This window comes from Acomys russatus, chromosome 20 (genome assembly GCF_903995435.1).
Source record: "Acomys russatus chromosome 20, mAcoRus1.1, whole genome shotgun sequence".
NCBI lineage: Eukaryota > Metazoa > Chordata > Mammalia > Rodentia > Muridae > Acomys > Acomys russatus.
Genome location: NC_067156.1, coordinates 60,179 through 78,412, shown reverse-complemented (window position 1 = coordinate 78,412; position 18,234 = coordinate 60,179).

The following is an 18,234-nucleotide window of genomic DNA, read 5'->3' as shown; positions in this document are numbered from 1 at the left end:
CTGCTCTTCCAGAGGTCCTATATGCAGGTGCCTCGCAATCACCTGTAATCCAGCTCCTCCAGGGACTCTTCTTACGCACGTATACATATTTAAAGATAAATCTTAAAAAAAAAAAAAAACATTTTAATATAACACAATTCAAAGAGTTACTGATTTGATACACACTGAGGAATGACAGCAGGAAAATATGAAACTCTTTGTTTCCTGTAATTAAGACATTATCCCTCCCCACTCTCCTGAGACATATTGTTTTTTTTTTTTTTAATTTTTGTTTTTTGTTTTTTACATGTACAGTAAACGCCACAATGAACATTATACTGAGCTCTTGATTCTGAGGCAAGGTGTTGGGGCAGTATTCACTGACACCGAGTGAGTGACAGCATACCTGGTGCCTGCCTACTGCTCGCATGGGTGCAATCCCAAGGCCACAGGGAAGTCATACCATTCAACCCATGCTGCTGCCAGAATCCCCTTGGATTTGTTACACACTGGAGTTTGAGTTAATTTGTAGTGGTTGTGAGTTCAGAGACCTTTTATCATTGCCAAAGTTTTTCCACCTTTATATTTAGCTACAGCACCTCTCTATGGTGTCCTGGCCACCCTGTTTATTAGCTGTACCCTATGGAACCAATATCTAAAGCTGAAATCCATGTAAGAAAGGACACAGGGTGCAGAACTGAGTGCTACCTTAGCACATTATTTTTATCATACTGATCCTGACAGTCCCCTGGACTTATGATGTGGATGGAAGCCAGCCTCCCCACCCTCCCAGTGAGAGAGGACCTTATCAACAAACAGGTCAAGGAGTCACTGAGGCCTGGAAGGAAGGGGGTCAGATTTTATCTTTAGATTTAATCAACTCATTCAGGAATGTTGCAGCCTGGAGAAATACTCACATTAACCAGACTTGGAAATCAATTTAGGAAGTGGTAACACTCCCCATTATGATAGCCAGGCCAGTGTGTTTGCTGTGCAAGAGTACAACTCTTGGCCAACTGGCCTCCCCTCCCAAGGGATGTCATTAAGACTATTCTTCTGCTCTGCCTCAGGAACCACTTGCCAGAGTTCCTTTTTCTAGGCTTCCTAGAGACTACTTTTTTCTTTTTTCCTGCTGTCATGACAGTTCTTCCTTTTCTCCATATCATCCAGACTTTACTGTGGGTGAAAATCTAGGAAGAAAGCATTAATAGAGAAGGTGCTCACTGCTTTGGATGGCCACAAAAGCATAAACATAGTAATCTCATCAGAAGTGCTCTAAGCCCACAGCAGGGCCCTTGCGTTCTGAAAGGGCTTCAGGCCTTTGGGCTTGTGGAATGAATTAAGCTACTGATGATATTGTGGAGGTTTTCATTGGAAAAAGAAAAATTGCCCAGATGTTGGCATTTTCTGTGTTTGAGTGTTACAGCTTCTTTTGACCTTCCCCTCCAAATGTGTCCCATCGCAGACTGCTTCACTGGCTGTTTGCATTACTTCAACAGTGAGGGAGGCATGGTGATCTTGGTGAGCATGCTGTGTGCATCCATCTCTGTGTCTCTCTGTCTATCTCTGTGTGTGTGTGTTTGTCTGTGTGTGGGGGGGGGCGGCGATGAGTGGGTGAGTCTCTCTCTCTCTCTCTCTCTCTCTCTCTCTCTCTCTGTATATTCAGGCATGCTGTTTCCCTCTTTATTGATCTTCAGAGATTTGAGCCTGAAATTCAGTGCTGAAATTTCCTGTGTAAACAAAAAACCAGCGCATCCAGATCCAAGTGAAGACCATAAACATCTCCCACAGCTTGTACCATCCATTCTTTCTGAAAGAACAGTTGAAATATTCCCATCACACACTGAGCCCCTCTAATCTGTGATTATTAAAATCCTTATCACATAAGCTTTTGAACCAAGTTTAGCCTCATTTAAAAAAAAAAAAAGAAAAGAAAAAAGAAAGAAAAAAAGACTGTTGGTGCCACACAAACACAGCCATCTCTTTCATCTACGTGTCTGAAAGGAAAACTACAGAAGTTATGGATTCCACTGTCTGAAGGAGCCACCTTTGATAGTGGAATGTTTTTAATTATTTAAATACTTTCACAGCAAGAGTTCACAGTGGGATGGTTTCTCAAAGTATTACTGGAATGGCCCTGCAGGTAACCATGTAACTGTGTGAAAGCCATTGATTAAAGAGCCTGGCATGAGGTCAAGCATGTATTCCCAATTTAGGAGGGTGGCTGAGTACTTAAAGCTTCATTCTGAGAAATACGTGCTCTTATATCCCACCCCAGTTTCTCCACAATGCTTCCAGGGTCAAGGTGAGAGGCACATACTTCAGGCACAAACCTCTGCTGGATTTTTATCTTTTTACAGTTGTTGTTTTTTGATTTTTCAAGACAGGGTGCTCTTTGTAGTTTGGCTATCTTGGACTTGCTTTGTAGACCAGGCTGGCCTCGAACTCACAGCCATCCACCTGCCTCTGCCTCCTGAGTGCTGGGATTAAAGGAGTGCCCCACCACACCCAGTGATTTTTATCATTTTAAAAGACAGTTAAAGAATAGTATTTTCCAGCCTACAAGCAATTTGGCATAGTCTCAAAACTCCATGGAAATAGAATTCACAATTTCCTGTGTCCCTTGGGAAACTGTTCTGACATATAGATAGGCAAGGCTATCCTAGGGCTCTTTTTTCTTTCTTTCTTTCTTTCTTTCTTTCTTTCTTTCTTTCTTTCTTTTTTTTTTTTTTTTTTACTACATTCATTAAAAAAAAAAAGAAAAAAAAAAAAAACAAAAAAAAAAACAAAGGCTTAAAATAAAGTCAAAGTTGCCAGGTGTGGTGTCACACACCTTTAATCCTAGCACTCAGGAGGCAGAAGCAGGTAGATCGCTGTGAGTTTGAAGCCAGCCTGGTTTACAAAGTGAGTCCAGGACAGCCAAGGCTACACAGAGAAACCCTGTCTTGAAAAACTAAAAATACAAAAAATAATAAAAAAAAGAAAAATAAGGTCAAAGTTAAGCTGGCCAAGCACTTTTCCATTTAGATAGTGGATAAGAGCACATACAGCTATCTGTTTCTCCTTTCTGCCTGTTTTTCCCCCTTCCTTCTTTCTTCTTGTCCAACACTTTTAGCATCTACTACCTGCAAGATTTTTATTAAATACTTGGGATAGTTTCTTCAGATCAGTCTGTGAAAAAGGACAAATAATTTTTTCATTCATGGAGTACATACTACGTGACTGCATCAGCCTTGCATCGTAACTACAAAAACCCTTAGCAAAAAGAAAGAAAAGAAAAAAAAAATTTAGGCACGGTGGTGCACGCCTTTAATCCCAGCACTCAGAAGGCAGAGGCAGGTGGATCGCTGTGAGTTCGGGGCCAGCCTGGTCTACAAAGAAAGTCTAGAATAGCTAAGGCTACACAGAGAAACCCTGTTTTGAAAAACAAAAACAAAGACAAAACCTTAACTATCTAGGACCCTTAGTGCATGCTGGTGGTGTGGGGTCAAAAACCAAAAGAGGATGGCACTCTTGTCTTCAGTTTCTTTACTTGCCCATGATTTTAAATACATAGTGATAATAAATAAATGTGTTTAAATGAACTTTGCAATCTTTATAATATGGTGTTTCTTAGTCTTCATCCTTCCACTGTGAAAAATACCCTGACCAAAGCCAACTTAAGTAGGAACGGTTTATTTGGTCTTACAATTCCAGGTTACAGTTTGTTACTGTGGATAAGCCAAAGCAGGAACTTACAGTATCACATCTCCAGTTAAGAGCAAAGAAAGAGTAAATGCATATTCATTTGCTTTCACCCAGCTTCTTCTTCCTTGTATTGTTCAGAACTCCCTGCTTAGGGAACCATTCAGGCCACAATAGGCTGAGATTTCTCATTCCAACACACATTAACAGGCCAACCTGATGAGCTGGTGCTCTCGTCTCAAGTGAATACAGACATTGTCAAGTGGTCAGTAAGAACCAGCCATCATGGGCTCTATAGATTATCAACTGAATGGAAACTTAATGGAATGTTTTATGTCAAAAGTGAGACATTTGAAAAGAGTTCACAGAGAATATTTAGAAATATTTCTATTATTATATAATTTCCTTGCCTGAGAGATATCCTATTAGAATCTGTATCTGCCTACTTACACATGAAAATAAAGATTAGTTTTTTAATTCTTCTGAATTAAACTGAATGCAGAATGTCAGCGAATTTTGATACTTTTGTTTTTGTTTTTGCTTTTCAAGACAGGGTTTCTCTGTGTAGCCTTGGTTGTTCTGGATTCACTGTGTAGACCAGGCTGGCCTCGAACTCACAGCAATCCTCCTGCCTCTGCCTCCCGAGTGCTGAGATTAAAGGCATGTGTCACCATTCCAAGCAAATTTTGATACATTTATCATAAGTATATAAGGAAAGCTGGAGAGCAGCTCAGGGTTACATAGAATATATGCTTATCAGACTCAAAGCCCTTAGTTTGCTTGTTTATTCAGTTCATGCAGCCCAGTCAGGCCTCCTTACTCAGGGACCCTGCTGCCTTTGTTTCCATAGTTGTGCGATCACAGGTGTGAACCAGCATGCCACCATTTCCTTAATTTTTGTATTTAGTTCTGTGGAATATATCTTTTTCTGCTATGCAAGCCATTAAAATCAAGTTCAGAAATAAACTTATTTGATTTTGTCTTTTTTTGTTTTTGTTTTTTTGTTTTTTGAGACAGGATTTTTCTGTGTAGCCTTGGCCGTCCTGGAACTTGCTTTGTAGACCAGGCTGGCCTTGAACTCACAGTGATGTGCTTGCTTCTGCCTCCCAAGTGCTGGGATTAAAGGTGTGTGCCATCACACCCGGCTCAGAAATAAACTGCTTACCACCAGACTCACCAAGATTTATTTTGTTTCTCAGTGCTTCCCCTTATCCAGTGGTCCTCCACTCCTAAATGAAGAGTTGAGAGTTTGATGAAGTGTTTAATGTTTCAGTAAAATAAGAAGAAATATTTTTGTTTTGTTTTTCGAGACAGGGTTTCTCTGTGTAGCCCCGGCTGTCCCGGATTCTTCGTAGACCAGGCTAGCCTCGAACTCACAGAGATCCACTGGCCTCTGCCTTGTGAGTGCTGGGATAAAAGGCGTGCTCCACCATGTCCAGCTAGAAGAAATGTTTTTAACAGTTGGTTAAAATTGTTAAAATGGTTAAAATTGTTAAATGGTAATTACTATTAAGTAACTATTTCAAGAGGTATAAAAAATTTATAGGCATAAGTGCTCATAGTGGTAAAGAATAATGGCTAAGACTTTGTGAGTTAAAGATGTTGCTTAATGCCAGGCGCGGTGGCGCACACCTGTAATCCCAGCACTCGGGAGGCAGAGGCAGGGGGATCTTTGTGAGTTTTAGGCGAGTCTACAAAGTGAGTCCAGACAGCCAAGGCTACACAGAGAAACCCTGTCTCGGAAAAACAAACAAACAAAAAAAGATGTTGCTTAATAAGCTAAGTTATGGGAGGTGATATAAAGAAGAAAAATGAAGACTTCATAAATTAACAGGAGAAAAATGTACTAATAACGATGATCAACAATTTAATCCCAGCACTTGGGAGGCAAAGGCAGGCAGATCTCTGTGAGTTTGAGGCCAACCTGGTCTAGGACAGTCAAGGCTACACAGAACAACCCTGTCTTGAAAACAAAATAAGACAAAACAAACAAACAAAAAAAGATCAACATAAATTAGCTGTTGGCTAACAGTAGAATCACTAAATCTCCGGCAAGTATGGAAAACAAGCTAAGGTGGTCATTAACACCAAGAGAGAAGATGAGAAATAGCAATCATTGCAGAGGGCCTGGGATGTAGCTTAGTTGATGGAGTACTTAGCATTCATTAGTCTTGGGTTAATCCCAGTATTACATATACACACGCCTGCAACTTTAGCCCTGGGGAGGTGGAGGCTGGAGGATCTGAAGTTGAAAGTTAGTTTTGGCCTGGTCTGGTGTCATTTGCCTTTAAACCCAGTGTATAGGAAATAGAGTTAGGCAGATATCTATGAGTTCAAAGCCAGCCGAGTTTACACAGAGTCCCTATCTCAAAAAGTAGAAAATTTAAAAACATGATTTAATAGCATTATGTAAAATGCTATGACAGTAAATTTCAATATCTAAGTGAAACATGCAAATTACCAAATGTAAGTGATTAAAACTAGCTCAAAATGCTACAAAAAAAAAAAAAAAAAAAAAAAAATACTACCAGGTTAGCAAGGCATGGTAGATTATATCTGTAATTCCAGCATTGGGCATGTTGAGGCAGAAGGATTGTCAAAAATTCAAGTCCTATCTGTACTACATAGTGAGTTCTAGAACAGCCTAGGATGCAAAGTGAGATTCTGTTAACAGAAAAAATACAAAACAACAACAAAAAGCCTCTACCATTTTACATAAATTAAAAAAACTGAATCATAAAAGACATTAAAAATTGAAATAATAGCCAGACATGATAGCATATGCCTTTAATTCCAGCACTTGGGAGGCAGAGGCAGGTATAACTCTGTGAGTTCAAGGCCAGCCTGGTCTACAAAAAGAGTTCCAGGATAGGATAACCAGGGCTATACAGAGAAACTCTGTCTTGAAAAAAGAAAGAAAGAAAGAATAAAAGTTCAATTCACAAAGTAAATTGAAGTAAGTCAAAGTCTTTTCTCACATTCAAAGCTTCAATAATTTCAAATTATATAACATTTTTTAATTATACAAAAAGAATATACTTCGACTAATATTATGATACTTATTCGATGTTAATGCCAAAACTTGACTAGGACATTAGAAGAAAAGTATAGATAAACTGTGACTATAGGTAGAAGAACCTTAAATAATACATAGCAAACTATTTTGAGTAATGACATGAGACATAATTATCAAGTTAAATTTGTTCCTTGTATCTCTCTCTCTTTTTTTCTCTCATACACACATGAATATATTTGTGGTCCACATACATGTGTATGCATGTGGAAGCCAGAGGTTGACACTGGATGTTTTTCTCATTCTCCACATATTATTATTATTATTATTATTATTATTATTTTCTGTTGTCAAAATTTTTATTACAGTTATTTGTGTATGTAGGGGCAGGTACACATGTTCCATGACACACATATAGATGTCATAGGATAATTTCCAGAAATCAATTTTTTCCTTCCACCTAGGGTAGTGGCTCATGGTTATAATCTCAGCACTGAGGGAGGTTGAGGCAGGAGCACCGCTCTAAGTTCAAGGCCAGCCTGGGCTATAGTGTGAGACTGTGTCACAAAAAAAGGCCAAGAACAAGACTCAGTGGATAAAAGCACTTGATGCCAAGCCTGAAGACCTCAATGTAATTTCTGGAAACTATGAGGGAGAGAGAACCAGCTCCTAAAGTCATCCTCTGACCTCCACACACACTGGAAATGTATCTCCTACTCTTCCCCTACACACAGAGAAAATGACCAGCACAAATTACAGGACAACCATCTGGAATGGAGAAAGACAGAAGAAGAAACAACGGATTTGGTTTCTTCCTTTTCTTTTTTCTTTTTCTTTTCTTCTTTTTTTTCGAGACAGGCTTCTCTTGTAGTCCTGGCTGTCCTGGACTCACTTTGTAGACCAGGAACTCACAGCGATCCTCCTGCCTCTGCCTCCTGAGTGTAGTGATTGAGGTGTGTGATACCATGCCCAGCTGTTTCCTTCCTTCCTTCCCCCCTCTCTCTCTCCCTCCTCATCTCTTCTTTTTTTGCTTTGTTTTGGTGTTTTTTTTGAGACAGGGTTTCTCTGTGTGTAGCCTTGGCTGTTCTGGAACTTGATTTGTGCATCAGGCTGGCCTCAAACTTAAAGATCTGCCTGCCTCTGCCTCCCAGAGTGTTGAATTAAAGGCATACAGTACCACCGTTTGGAAGAAACAAGGGATTTCAAACACAATGGTGTTTGGGTTTGAATGGCTCTTTCTAAAACTCAGTTGTGGTTGTGTGGGCAGTTGCTCTAATACTTTTATAGTATTTTTTACTTTCCATCACAGCTGTCCTTTTGGAAAATTTTTTAAATTTTATTTTTTTTTATGTGATGGTGTTTTGCTTATACATATGTATGTATGTATATCATGTATATACAGTGCCCAAAGAGGCCAGAAGAAAGCATCAGATCTGGAACTGGCATTACAGATGTTTGCTAGGTACCATGTGGGTGTTGGGAATCCAACCCAGGTCTTCTGAAAGAGCAGCCAGTGCTCTTAACCACTGAACTCTAGCCCCTTCATGGCTACTTCTTTTTTTTGTGTGTGTGTGGTGTAAAATCAAAGCACTACTTTATTAAATGAGTTATTTTACACAATATGAACATCAATATAATTACAATTATAAAAAAAATTTTTATAACAAGAATGGAATAATTTTGAGACTTCAAATCAGGGTCAACTGTACATTTACACAGAATTGTCGCTGCATGAAGCCCAGAAGGAACAGCATAAAAATGAGTGTTTCTGTAGCCCCTTTATTTTTGCTGATCAACAGTTTGTTTTAAAAAAACAGCTGCAGGTTTGTTACCTAAGGTCTGAGACAGTAGAAGAGTCAAGGTGTCATGAATTCACCTGTAAACAACTTTATGCCTGAACATCAGCCAGTTCAGGAGGAAGTGGAGTCTTGGGGTGTTTGCTGTCAAAGTGCGGCTTGAAGGTCTTGGGGTCTGGCACATGTGTCGTACAGACTGTGCAGGTGTATATTAAGGCAGCTTTGGCAGCAGCCTTTTGGTCATGCCCTTGTTTCTTCTTCTTCTGTCCAGCCTGCTATTTGGCATTTTTCTGCTGAGAGAGAGAGAGAGAGAGAGAGAGAGAGAGAGAGAGAGAGAGAGAGAGAGAGAGAGAGAGAGAGAGAACTGATACCCAGAAGGTTTCATTCTTGTTCTTCTTAATCTCCTTTCCCTGCTATTTAGGGTAGTTGGGTTGTAAGGGAGGTACATTCCCTTAATAAGTTGCTAATAAAGTAGAATCATTAAGGAATCAGAGCCAATAAGATGGGGTTTCCCTGTGTAGCCCTGGAAACCCCTCTAGAGGAACCTGAAACTTGCTTTTCAGCTTAGCCTTAGGAACCAGAAGATGAAAGAAACTTGTCTCTAACCATAACTGTAGGACTTGCTTTACAGTTTATTCTTTTTGATGACTATTATACATCAAGTCTCAAACTGTTGTAACCTGCTTAACCCACTTAAACTCTATAGCCTCTCCGTTGAGACCTACCTTAGTTCCTAGCATGTCAGTAGCTCCTCTGTTAACACCAGCTATCCCTCTTAGCATATCAGAAGTCATATTACTCCTGTCTCCATTTCAATCATAAGGTAAAATTAAGTTCAAGTTTCAAACCCTAAGTGCCTGAAACCAAGAAGATTAAATACTTGCTGCTTAGAATAAAGCATTAGATGATAAATGCATGTTCTACTTGGGTTAAAAATAAATGATGTTCTATTAGAGTTACTCCCAGAGAGCTGAAAACCCCCCCAAACCTCTCCTACCCTAAGTCCCAGCCAATCAGCCAAAAATGCTTTGTCTAGCCACCTGGACATTGTGCTCAGAACAAAATCAATTCTTCTTGTGTTTAACTGGTCAAAATGATGATATAATGCTGCCCTCCCCTTGCTTCCGACTTGGTTGTTACCTGGTTACAGTTTTTCATATAAAAAGCCTACCTTAGAAACACACCAAGGTCTAATACCCAAGTTCCAACTGTGGCTCTGACTGGTCAGTTCTTGTTCAGCATTCAAATAAACTTCTATCAATCTGAGTCTGGAGTTCAAATGGTCAGTATGTGGCTATTCCTGAACCCTAACAAAACAGTATGCCTTTGCTACTTAAACAATTGAAGACCTACTGTGTATGGTGGTGCATGACTTATAATCCTAGTGCTTAGGAGCAGGGGTAGGAGGATGCAAGGGTGAAGTGAGTCTGTATTACAAAGCAAGACCCTGTCTCAAAAAAATAAAAAATTTGATATAAACATAAACATTAGATGGAAATGATGGTTGTTTTATGCATCTTTCAATTTTCTGTCATTATATGCTGCTGCAATTTGGATGGAGTTAACCTAAAGAAATTTATACAGAAATAAGAACTGCAGATGAGGCTGGGCGGGAGTGGTACATGCTTTTAGTCCCAGCACTCAGGAGGCAGAGTGCAGATCTCTGGCTACAGAGTGGGTTCCGGGACAGCCAAGGCTACACAGAAAATCCCGTCTCGAACCCCCCCCTGCAGCCCCCCAAAAAAAGAAAAGAAAAAAAATAAAGGAAAAAAGTATTGTAGGTGATGCTTTTCTCGCTGTGTCTTTGTTCCTAATTCCCATTAAATGAACACCTTCAATGTGCAAGCCAGTCCAACTCCCAAGTGACCCAGATATGCAGGGAAGTTGAAGAGAGGAAGTTATTATTTTTGAATGCCCTTTTCACAATTAGCAAAAGAGATAGCTCAGTGTCTAAAGGTATTTACCACCAAGCTTGATGACCTTAGTTAAGTCTCTGTGATACAAATAGTTGAAGGACAAAATTGACTCCCAAAGTTGTCATCTGACCTCTATACATGCACCATGACACCCTTGCCTCCTATGCACATACAACAAATATATGTGGTTTAGAAAAGATCTAGCTTGGGCTAGAGAGATGGTTCAACAGTTAAAAGCAAGTGCTGCCGTTGGAGAGGACTTGAGTTCAGTTCCAGGCCAGGTCATATGGCTCACAACCTATAACTTCTTTTCCAGGGGGATTCAAAATCTCTGACCTCTGAGAGCAGCAGTACTCATGTGCACATACCAACATACATGCATATAATTAAAAATAATAGAATCCTTAAAAAGATATTTGTTTCATTAAATAACACTGTATTATCAAAAAAAAAAAGTAACTAAGTCTGGTGTCACACATCTGTAACACTAGCACACAGACTGAGGCAGAAGGATCATCTTGAACTTAAGTACAGCCTGGCTAAGTAGTTCTAGGCCAACTTGAGCTATTGTATAAAAGTGTGTCTCAAAAACACAGGAAAAGGCAGACGCCTTTAATCCCAGCACTCGGGAGGCAGAGGCAGGTTGCCAGCCTGGTCTACAAAGCAAGTCCAAGACAGCCAAGGCTACACAGCAAAACCTTGTCTTGAAAACCAAACCCAAACCAACAACAACAACAACAACAAAAACCTACAGGAAAAATTAAAAATTACAGCGAAGCAAAGCAGGCTATGCTCTGGCTGCTTAGATGTTTGTTCCAGTTTAGAACCTTCATATTTATTTATCCTGGGAGAAGAAAGATGCTAGCTAGAACCAAACATGGCAATTTTAATGTCTGTCCTATCTACAATGTCTGTTTTTAATTATTTAGGAGTGCTAGCTATATATTTAATCCAGTTACTGCTTTCAAATATGACACGTGAGGACACATGCAGTGTTCGTTATCCTAGCTATGGTGCAGAGGCCATTTTAACTTATGGATGATCCCAATTGTCACTCCCCTCAAATGGCAATGGAATTTTTCAGTATCCTCAAAATAAGTGCCTCCCTCTGGAGCAAGGGAATATGACAGCGTATCATCCTCACATTTCTCTCAAGATCATTTCCTTTCAATTCAACCAAGAGTGCTGGCCCATAACTGTCCAGTCAGCAAAAGTTGCTGGGTTTGAAGTTGCTGGGAGAAAGAGCGGAAACAGCCATGATTTAGAATGCAAAGAATGTAGTTTTCCTAAATTCCTCAGGATTAAAGGATCCTATAGAACTAAGTAAATTTGCTTTTTAAAGTAGCCCTGGGGGACTCCTTAACTATGTCTACTTGATTGAAAGTTTAAGTTACTGATGGGGTTAGGGAATGTAGTTTTGTCTCTTGGACTCAAATAATGAGAATCAAGTATATGTCAACTTTTTTTTCCCCCAAGACAAGGTCTCTCTGTGCATTCTTACTTACTATGTTGATCAGGCTGGCCTCAAACTCATAGAGATAGCCCTCCTCTGTTTTCTGAATGCTGGGATTAAAGGCATGTGCCACCACGCCCAGCTAAATAACAGAATTGTTTTTTTATATAAAATTTATGTTTCAGAAGTTTTGTTTGTAAATGCAAATTTCCCTTCAAAGGTCAGTGTTCTCTGTGTCCTTTCTTCCTGGATCTCTCTCTCTGGCAGCAGACTTCTGAGGGCTACTAAGGGACAGCCCTAGCCTCTAGTTGTCTGTCCCTTCACTGAACTAGCCCTGATGTTTGTGAGTAGCCTGGAGGACTGTACCTAGATCAGCCCCACTTCCAGTAACAGGGGCTTTACAGGAACAAAGCAGTCCAGGAAGAAAAGACACAAAGAAACAGAGGTTGGGGTGGGCTCCTCTCTATTCAGGCTGCTTCAAGAGTGAAAACCAAATAGAGAAATTTCTGTGTCTGCATAATTTACTTTCCCCTTTGGACTGGCACCAGTTTGGTTTCCGTTTTAGTGATGATATTTATGTGCCACGAAGGGTCTAAGCACACTTGCATTTTAAGCTAATTTCCCTGTCTATAGCCTTGTTTCTGAGGCTAATTGAAACACAACAGAAGTGAGCATCACAAACATTGAATAAACACCCACCCACAGGCCAGGCTCAACATGCTCCATTTTCCAGTCTGCATAGTGGTTTCTTTTGTGTTTTTAATTTGGATTGTCAGTGTTTTTAAAAAGGTCACACACTCCCCAGGTCACTGCTAATCCCTAAAAAACGTCCTTATCATTTCTTTTTCTGTTATCTGACTCCCCCGTGGGCCTCTGACCTTTCAACTTCTGCTGACTGAAAATTCTCCTTTATCAACAGCCTCAGTCAGGCTTCCAAGCTGAAGTTCCAAGGCTCTCGGAGAGTGAAAGCAGGTGCATCGCAACAGCTCATTAAAAAAAAACAAAAAACAAAAAAAACAATCTAGGCACTCTTGGGCCTTTGATTATTTTGTCAGACCCTTGCATCTGGTGGGGCCTCTGGGAACTGTAGACTTAGATAAAGTCATGAGTGTCTGTGTTGAGCTGATAGCAACACTGATCCTGTTTTGTCTTCTTGAGAGTTTTGCCTCCAAAGCAATGCTTAGTTTGGGTTGATCTGAGATTCCAACTTCAAAAATTGAAGAGGAAGGCCTGGGTGTAGTAGCCCAACCATTAATTCTAGTACCCAGGAAGCAGAGGCAGGCGTTGATGCAAAAAACACCTTTTTCACCTCAAAGGAAATAAGAGCTAGTTTATTCTGGAGTCAAGTTTGAGAGACCATGGTCCAGGAAATGTGGAGGCTCCAGTGTAGAAGGGTTCCATGGAGTTTTTATAGTAGAAGGGCAAAGAAAGTCATAAATCAAGGTCTTAAAAATATGCATTGGGCCCAGGCATGGTGGCACATGCCTTTAATCCCAGCACTCAGGAGACAGGTGGGATCACTGTGAGTTCAAGGACAGCCTGGTTTACAAAGTGAGATAGGACAGCCAAGACTACATAGAGAAACATTGTCTTGAAAAACCAAAAATCAAAAACAAGCAAACAAACCAAAAAACCCATATATACACTCGGATGAGAGACGGTTCAGCAGTTAAGAGCACTGTCTGTTCTTCCAGAGGTATGCAGGCACTCATGTACATTAAAAAAAAAAATACAGCCGGGCGTGGTGGTGCACGCCTTTAATCCCAGCACTCGGGAGGCAGAGGCTGGGATTGCTGTGAGTTTGAGGCCAGCCTGGTCTACAAAGTGAATCTAGGTCAGCCAACGCTCCACAGAGAAACCCTGTCTCGAAACCCCCCTCCCCAAAGTGTGTGTGTGTGTGGGGGGGCTGGAGAGATGGCTCAGAGGTTAAGAGCACTGAGTACTCTTCCAAAGGTCCTGAGTTCAATTTCCAGCAACCTCATGGTAGTTTACAACCATCTGTTATGAGATCTAATGCCCTCTTCTGACCTGCAGGCAGAATACTGTATACATAATAAATAAATATTAAAAATATATATACACTGGTGAAAATATCAGAGAGGCGGGTCACTACAAGATGGAAGAATCTGTCCTATTTGCCTTAGATGACATTCTTAGCTTTTGGGTTGGTGAAAGTTAGTAGCTTGTTAATAGATTCCAAAATGCTTTTAATCTGTTGGTCATAGGATGCTAGTTCTGACCCAGAGGTTAACAAAGAATGGCTGTTCAGGGAGCTAAATCTAGCCTTAGACTAGATAATAAAGCCTAGACCTGGAACATTACAATCTCTCCATATTACTGCTATCCTCCTGCCTCAGTTTCCAGATGTTTTGATGTGAAGTGTGCACCCATACCCACCTGTCACATTCAAAATGCTTTGGGTCATCACTCATCTTCCTCCTCCTCCTCCCTTTCTTTGTTAACTCACAAACCCAAATGATGTGTGAAGTGGATGTATTGGTTGGTAGATGTGTATTATAGATCAGGTTCCATACAAAAGATCTATCTCTGTCCCCACATGTCTGCTAAAACATACAAGTTTCCAAATATACGAGATCAAGGGACTCTGGCAGGGTGAAGATGGCTTTGGCAGGCCTTGCCTTTCTCCCCATCCCCTCTGTCTTGCTCAGTTATATTACATTCCTAAAGCTACCCCGAAAAGTCTATTCCCTTATTTGGCCACTTCTTCCTCCAGAGGCTGACTACTAAAGTCCAGCTATCAAAGTATTGAAGTTCAGCAATCAAAAGCCCCCTTTGGCTCAATTAACATGCCCAATTAAAACTAAACACTTGATCCTAACACAGGGCTTTCCCCTTTACCTTATAAGCTGCCATTTTCCTATGTGCCATGTATGTCTGTCTCTTCTCTATCCAGAGGCAGTCCTTTGTCCCACTCTGGGCCAAATACTCATTCTCTCTCTCCCTTCTTCTTTTCCCCTTCTCTCTTATCCTCTGTTTTCTGTCTTGGTCTCTTATTCCCTGACTTCTATCCCTCTGGTGCAAATGAATCTCCTTAGTGCTAAGAACCTGGTCTTGGTGCTCAAGATATGCCTTGATCAGATCCTTTGAAAGTTACAAAGGAAGATCAACAGTTTTTTTGATTTGTTTCAGGGGAGAATGTTTGTTTGTGCATACATGCTGTTTGTTTGTGAGGGAATTAAGTTTTCTCAATGCCTAGTTACTTAAAATGATAATAAAGGGATGGGGTGGTAGGGTACTCACCGGAGGATGCCTGAGTGTGGGAAAGAATAAGCCTTGTCACAGGTGGGAGCAGTCTTGGCCGGCTTTACCCTTGGGGCACCCCATGAATACCTTGTGACAGACTGAGTGGAGCCATCCTGGGTCTGGAATTCAGGAAGCAGACCTAGGAACCCCACCTGGGCTATTGTCTTTCTAATGGACCCTCACCGGGAGAAGTAGACGGTCCTTCCCACGTGACTCAGGCAGTTGGGGAAGAGAGAATAACAAAGTCGGCTGCTGAGAGAGCGTGCAGAGCAGGGGACCAGCTGGACCAGCACGCAGGCCAGAGAGACACCTAAGGACCCGGCCTGTGGAACGGCTACCGGAAGGTTCACTCTTTTGTTCCTTTAACTTTTTTCCTTCTTGTATAAGCTAATTGGGTTGTATAATAAAGTTTAATTGCTAAGAAACAGAGTCAACACCTGAGGGTCTGGGATAAGTGATCCAGTATTGAAAAGGGGGCTGAAGGAAGCCACACTAGAGCCAGAGAAACATGATGTGAATCACAAAGTAAAATTAGTTTTTTGAGAAGATAAAACAGTATGCTAAAAGTATTTCATGCTTCCCTGGCTCCCAGTGAACTGACTGCCTCAAGCTCTCTTCTGCTATTGGGACTATTTGGGTGAAAGTTAAAGGAACTGTGTAAATCTGGCAAATTCTTTTTATAAAATACAGTCTGATTTTGTATCTGAAAGGAGTACTTCTTTATTCCCAGGGTTCATAGAAGGAGACCTCATACAGGCCTTGGCTGGACACTAAAATCTCTTCCTGAGCTTGCCAAAAGGTGTGAGGTTGAATCACTGGACTGGATTTCATTGTCCCATTCAAGCTACCACTGGGACTGCAAATGTTTGCTGCTGAGTCAATTTCTTGTAAATAGCTCCACACATTATGAATACATAATTTAGTTTGGTATTGCTGATTTCAGCATGTACCCTCAGGGGTCCAGAACAGTCATCCTGCTTATTTTTGGAGGAGCTCTGGTCTGTGTTTGTAGGAAAGCAAGCAGGCAGCTGCTAGGCACATGAGTAGGATGTTTTCTGTCTTGAGTGGCACTGGGATTCATCTAATCTGCTGAGCTCATGCCATGCAAATCCACTAGAAAGAAGTCAATGGGAGCAGGCTGTTGGCCCCTTGAACTTGGTCTCAGCTGACTGTAGATCCTATGGCTGAGATCCAACGCTTCCTTCCTTTCCTCTCAGCTCTTAATCAACAACCATCTCTTTTTCACCTCCCAGAGAATTCACAACTTATTACCTCATACATTCAGGCACACTTCTTTGTCAAAAATCATATCTGGGTCTTTGATTCGATTCCACTGATCAACCAGCCTGTTGCTGTGCCAGTACACACACACACACACACACACACACACACACACACACACACACACACACACTCAGGAAAAAATGTAAACAAACAAAAGAAAAACAAATTGATTGTATCCATTAGTTTTCTAAGAACACACATTGTCGCCTCACACCAATACCAATGAAAGTCAATAGCGTGTGCTAATATGGAGTTGGAAGCATATAATAAATATCATACGAAAGATTGAAAAAGAACAAAGGTAGGACTTTGTGACATGACTCAATGAGTAAAGGTACTTGGTCATATGAGTTTGATCCCTGAAATCCATACACAAGCAGACACACACCATGCCTTTATGCATGAGTACATACACTCATATACATGTGTTTTTTCTAAGGAGAAAGGTAAACATCAAACATATGGGTACTGTCCTGGCTAGTTTTATATCAATTTGACACAAGCTAGAGTTACTGAAAAGAGGGAATCTCAATTGAGAAAATGCCTCCATAAGATGCAAGTATAAGGTGTTTTCTTAATTAGTTATTGATGGGGGAGGGCCCATTGTGGGCGGTAGGTTTCTGCCATGTTTGAGTTACTGTCCTGACTCCCTTCAATGATGGACTACAGTGTAGAAGTATAAGCCAAATAAACACTTTCCTCCCAAACTTGCTTTTAGGTCCTAGTGTTTCACTGCAGCAGTAGAACCCATAATTAGGGCAGGTATATTCTTCTAGTGGTTATGCTACAAAACCAATGGGTTTGCATCTTGGTGAATTTAAAGCCAAAAAGAACAAGGACATAAAAGAGTGGGGGTGACGTCCATTACCCACAGCAGTGAGATTGTCTGGAAAGCAATGCCATCCCTAAAAGAAGATTGAGTGGGCATTTTACAGGGAACCTACACAGACCATCCATATAAAACACAAGTTTCATGTCAAAGGGAAGAGGACTTGATTCTTTAGCAATATAAAGATGATCATGGCACATACATAAATTTACATTCTCTAAATGACATATTCTAGTGTGGAAATGGTTTCATGAGGCTTATATAGCTATAGAACAAAATGAAGTCAGGAATCCAGACGTTTCTCAAGTATGGATGGAAACAGGTGAACAGCTTACAGAGAAGCAGGGAACTATCTGGGTATAGGTTTCAGATGCTACCTGGCATCCCTTGTAGCTCTTAGTTGGTAGAAGTTAGTTGTCTGTTAATGCATCCTTGAGGTTTTAGCTGATAGTCACAGGGATGTTCAGGCACAATGTGGACAGTGGTTGGCTATTGAGGGCCCTATGATGCTTAGTTTTATCAACTTGGTACAATCTAGAACCACCTGGCAGGGGTTGTCTAGGTAAGGTTGGCCTGCTGGCATGTCTGTGGAGGGTTGTCTAATATACTATTGTGGGCAGCACCATTTTCCAGGTGTGTCTTCTCCACTGCATGAGTGCAGGGAGAGCCAGCTGAGCCAGCTGAGCTAGTGTGTGTGCATACATTCTCTCTCTCCTTTTGACTGAGGATGTGACTCCCTGTTTCAAGTTCCCGAAGTCTTGAAATGATGGACTGTGGCCTTGGATTGTGGGCTAAAACCTCTTGCTCCTAACTTGCTTTTTGTGAGGGTGTTTTATTATAGCAACAGAAATAAAATGAGAATAGATATATACTAAGATAGCCCAAGATAATCTGGCCTTGGATCTGCTGTATTCCAATTTTACAACCACAAAGTTCCCATCAGTCGACCAGCCTGTAAAATCTTAATACAAATGTAGCTTTATTTCCTCCAAGGAACTTTACTTCATAATGTTCAT